Below are 5610 nucleotides of genomic sequence, written 5' to 3'. Positions count from 1 at the left end.
GAAACAGCATCTCACTCAGTTGCAAAATAGTTAGATGTAATTCTTTTCATTTTTGTCCTTTAAAAACTTTTGCTTTCTTTTACCTCCCTGAAAATACCCATAGCGTAGTATGTCAGGTGTATCACCATTGCAATTCTTTGTTTTTTTTTTCTTTAAAAAAAAAAAAAAAGATGTTTCAGGGGAAGACAGACCAACACATAGATTTTTAATTCCAGGTCCAACCTTTCACTGGCTTTTTAGCCCAGTATGTGTCATCTAACTATTTTGCTATGGATCAAACACATATGTCCCTTCAAAATTTCATGTTGGATCTTAAATGTCAAGGTGTTGGTATAAAGAGGTAGGGCCTTTGGCAGGTGATTAGGCCATAGTCTCTCATGGATGGGATTAGTGCATGGGTTTGAGGGAGCAAGTTCATCCCTTCCATCCTTCTGCCATATGAGGACAGAGAAGGAGGTTTCATCAATGAGGCAGAGAGAACCAGCCTTTACCAGACATCAAATCAGGTAGTGCCTTGATCTTGGACTTCTCAGTCTCCAGAACAGTGAGAAAAAATTTTATATTATTCATATATTTCCCAGTGTAAGACATTTTTTATGACAGCACAAACACAATGAGACATACTCAGATGTCCAACCTGAATGTGTACATAATACCACTCTCAGAGAGACATTAGGAAGACTGTATGAGATGGTGTGTATGAAGGCACCTGGCATGTAATAGTCAACAAGTGAAGGCTAATTGCCCTTCCACTTCCCTTGGAAGGAAGGGAAGCAGCCATCTGCTTGTGAAATGTCCAAAGATGGAATTTGTGGTGTTAAGAGAGGATTGGACAATTCATGTGAATATATAAACTCTCTCTGGAAGAATCCCCAACCTAAAGTCAAATCAAGCTATTAAACAAGGTATAATGTCATGAGATGACATTTTTTGGAACCAAGCTCTCCAGGTGGTATCCATTAGTATTAAGAGATTTGTAGCAATCCCATCTGGGTTTTCTGTAACTTAAACCCTACAAAATTAGAAAAGTAAATGTTAATATAAGTATTAACATAGTACAGATACAGCAAACAAATAAAGGCAAGTAGGAATTATTGTGGTTGTTGCTAAAATTGGCCATGAGGTTTGAGTTCATTCAGGCTACTATAACAAAATAACACAAACTTGATAGCTTACACTGATGGTGTCTGCAACAGTGTACTAAAAGGGTAGGAGACAAGAATGAGAGGACTATATATACATATAGATTCTTTTTGATATAAGCATATTGTTCATTAAAAATGGGATTACATGTACACACATACACACACAGTGAATTGTTGAGTGAATCTGTGATACAGATTTATGAACCCATGAACTAAACTTATGGGCAGTAGGCATGAGTGAGGGCAGCCTTCAGTATGAGATTGAATTTCTTTCTGAGAAACTAAAAAACTATACTGAAGAGCCTACTTTACCTTTTATTTCTAAATATTACCATGCCTGAGAAAATTCATTAAGATGAACTATTCTAGAAGCTATGAAATAGACTTAGTTGGTTTACTCAACACCCATTCCAACCCTAATCTTTCTTGCTTTTTCTACTTGAAAAATGACTTTTCCAGGCTTCTTAATAGTTAAAGCAGTGAAACCATTGTTATAGTCACCAAGACAAGAACAAAAAGCTGTTGGTACTGCATCCCTTTGAGTCTTCTGTTCAATGGATCGATGCCTAAAGATCCGGCAGCCATTTTACAACCATGGGGAAGAATGTCACATGCTTGGGGCAGTGGAGCAGCAGAAAAACAGAAAGTGTCTGTTTTTCAGCAGTGTCAGTGAGCTGTCAACTGAAACTTAATTCTGTACTTCTTATCCCATTAAAAATAATGAATTCTGGCCAGGTACAATGGCTCATACCTATAATCCTAGCACTCTGGGAGGCCGGGGAGAGTGGATGACCTGAGCTCAGGAGTTCAAGAACAGCCTGAGCAAGAGTGAAACCCTGCCCCTACTAAAAATAGAAAAATTAGTGGGGGATTGTGGTGGGCACGTATAGACCCAGCTTCTCAAGAGGCTGAGGCAAAGGATTGCTGAAACCCAAGAATTTGAGGTTGCTGAGAGCTATGACGCCATGGCATTCTACCCAGGGCAACTGAGTGAGACGCTGTTTCCAAAAAAATTAAAAAATTAAAATGATAATAAATTCCCCATTTGGTTAAAATGTTCTTGAGAGGTTTAGGGATAGAATCTGGCCAGGATCTGCAAGAAAAAGAGGCGGCCAGGCTAGGGATTAAGGATAGGCTTTATTTTAAAGGAGCAGAATAGAGTCTGACCAGAAATCAGACCCTCACACAGTTTCAAGGGGCTTTTTTTAGTGTGTTAGAATGCAGGAGGGGGTCATGAGAGGTGAGGGAAGACATCTTTCCTGCAGAGTGAACAAAGCTGTGTCTGAGACTGATTTTAGTATTACTCTCTTCCACAAAAGGTGTTATTCTTGCATGAGGCCTTATCTCTAGTGCCAACCAGGGCCAGAGTAGGAGATTCTGATGCTTCCCAGGAACATAGGTCTTGAAGCATGTCAGGAGGGTGGGGAGGGGTTTGTTGTGACCATGCCATTTGACCTCTGACCTGCTTTGTATCACTAGCTGTCCTCCCAGGAGGGCTATACTCTTATCAGGGTCGTGAGGATTTACAAGAGTATGGGAAGGGGGTTGCTATAGTCATGCAATTTGGTTTCCGCCTTTCTTTCCTTCACTACCTGCCTCCCAAATAGCTGTACTTTCATCAAGGTCCTGAGAATTTCTTCCCTACAGTTATATTCCATTTTTCTTTTAGGTACACCCAAAATCAATACTTAATAACATAAAGAAGAACCAAGTTAAAGAACTGGCATTTCAGAGAAGAAGGAAGTCTGTGAGCAATGGATGACATCAGACTAGCTGCATCTGAAATACGGCCATAGATTATCTCCCACCTTCTTTCCATGACATGAACACAGACCCTAAATACATATATGCATTTTTAGCAGCCCTCTCTGTTCCACTAATTTTAAAATTAGACTCCCTGCCTTGATTTTTTCCTATTTAAAAAATTTTACAAGTAAAAGTATATACTACAAATATTTTAGAGAAGATCACAGAATAAAGAAACAACTAAAACAGAGAAGCTGTAGGGATTGGATACAGGCTTTCTAAGGCATTGGCAACTCTAACACCTTCTCTCCCCCCCCCCCACAGAGGAAAGCGTGAATGCAGTCCCCCACTACCACAAATTATGCAGTCGAGTTTCCCACATTTGGGGAAATCGCAGGGGTCAGCACATCCGGAGTGCAATGGATAAGCCTCGCCCTGGGAAAACCACCTTTGTGATCATGGTATCTCCCCTGCCAGGTAAGTATCTAACACCTTCTATATCTATGTCTCTCAGTTCATGTTTTTAAATTGTTAGAAGAATGAATATAACTGACTCTCAGATGTCTTTATTTTTGGAACAAATGGTCATGCCCAGGGGACATAGTAAATCATGCAGGCAGGTCACTGGGGAAACTACAGGGAGCTGAGCAACATCCCAGTTTGTGTCTCCTCCATTCCATCCCTCAGGTGCCTGAGAAGTGTACTCATATACACAACCTTATACCCAATACTATTACTCTTTTCCCCATATATCCATAAATGCCTCCTCCCAACTAAAAATAATTAATCCATACATGATAATTAACACTCTCACCCAATGGGAACAACCTAAATTCATATCCAACTTTTTTGTTGTTGTTGTTAGGGATTCATTGAGGGTACAATAAGCCAGGTTACCCTGATTGCATTTGTTAGGTAAAGTCCCTCTTGCAATCATGTCTTGCCCCCAGAAGGTGTGGCATGCACCAAGGCTCCGCCCCCTCCCTCCTTCCCTCTCTCTGCTTTTCCTCCCCCCCCATAACCTTAATTGTCATTAATTGTCCTCATATCAAAATTGAGTACAGGAAGACATTACTCTTAGTAAAGCACCACAAGAATGGAGAAGCATGAATCATATACAACTATTAAACAAGATACAATGTCTTAAGACCACATTTTTTGAAACCACGCTCTACAGATATCCATTAGTATTATAGATTTGTAGTAATTCCATCTAGGTTTTCTGTAATTTATACCCTAGGAAGAGGAGAAAAGATAGAGAAGTAAATATTAATAAAAATATTAATAGAGCACAGATACAATAAACAAAGAAAGGTGAGTAACAATTGTGGTTGTTGCTACAATGGGCAATGAGGCTTTAATTCAGGTTGCTATCACTAAATACCACAAACTGGATAGCTTATGAACAACAGAAATTTATTTCCCATAGTTTTGGAGTCTGAGGGGGTGGGATACAAGATCAAGTTCCCCTCAGATGCAAGGTCCGGAGAGGATCTGTTTTCTGGTTCATAAGTGATGATTTCTCTTGAATCCTTACATGGTGGAAGGGGAAAGATAGGTCTGTGGTATGTTTTCTTTTTTCTTTTAAGTCAATATTGTATGGTGTTTTTACTTACTATTTTCTTCTTTTTTAAAAATTTCAGATTAATATACGGGTACATACAATTGGGTTACACTGTTTGCATTTGTTAGGTAGCATCTGATTTGTCACTGAGTCCTTCACCCAGGAGGTGTACCATATAACCCTACATTGTACCCATTAGATGGGAGCTTACTGAGATCCCTCCCATTTTTTTCTCCTCCTATCTTGAATTTATGTATTTCTCTTGAGTGGTCCTATAGTTGTTCACCTACTAATTCAAATTAGTACTTAGTGCATGGGATGCTTGCTTTTCCCTTCTTGTGGTACTTTACTAAGGAGAATGTTCTCCCTTCCATCCAGATAAATACAAAAGATATAAAGTCTCCATCTTTTTATGGCTGAATAGTGTTCCATGGTATACATACCACATATACCATCATTAATCCATTCATGGGTTATACACTTGGGCTCTTGGGTTATTTCCACATCTTGGCGATTGTGAATTGAGCTATAAACATTTGAGTGCAAATGTCCTTGTGATAAAATGATTTTTTTTTCCTTCTGTGTAAGTACCTAGTAATGGGATTTCAGGATTAAATGTAAGGTCCATTATTAGCTCTTTGAGGAATCTCCATACTTTTTTCCAAAAAGACTGTACTAGTCTGCAGTCCTGCCAACAGTGTGTAAGTGCTCCTTTCTCTTCACACACATGCCACATCTGCAGCTTTGGGACCTTGCCATGTCTTCTCTATAAGAGTACTAATCCCATTCAGGAAGGCTCTGCCCTCATGACCTGATCATCTCCCAAAGGCCGCCCTCCTAAGACCATCACCTTGGTGATTCAGTTTCAACACAGGTATTTGGGGCAGTGTGCGTAGCTCAGTGGGTAAGGCATTGGCCATGTACACCAACGCAGGCAGGTTTGAACCCAGCCTGGGCCTGCTAAACAACAATGACAACTGCAACAACAAAAAAATAGCCAGGTGTTGTGGTGGGTACCTTTAGTCCCAGCTACTCAGGAGGCTGAGGCAAGAGAATCGCTTAAGCCCAAGAGTTAGAGGTTGCTGTGAGCTGTGACGCCACAGCACTCTACCAAGGGTGACAAAGACCAATATTCAATTGTTTATTTTAAGTAGG

General features: G+C 40.0%; 1 non-coding gene across 1 annotated transcript; it reads right to left on the bottom strand.

Moving 5' to 3' along the window:
- Positions 1-3212: 3212 nt before the first annotated feature.
- LOC128580157 (U1 spliceosomal RNA) lies at positions 3213-3376 on the bottom strand. Its single transcript, XR_008378493.1, has one exon. It is a non-coding gene; the product is annotated as a U1 spliceosomal RNA (small nuclear RNA).
- Positions 3377-5610: the final 2234 nt, after the last annotated feature.

Source organism: Nycticebus coucang, chromosome 2 (genome assembly GCF_027406575.1).
Source record: "Nycticebus coucang isolate mNycCou1 chromosome 2, mNycCou1.pri, whole genome shotgun sequence".
Lineage (NCBI taxonomy): Eukaryota > Metazoa > Chordata > Mammalia > Primates > Lorisidae > Nycticebus > Nycticebus coucang.
The sequence above is the reverse complement of the archived record's forward strand: the minus strand, read 5'-3'. Positions and strand labels throughout refer to the sequence as shown.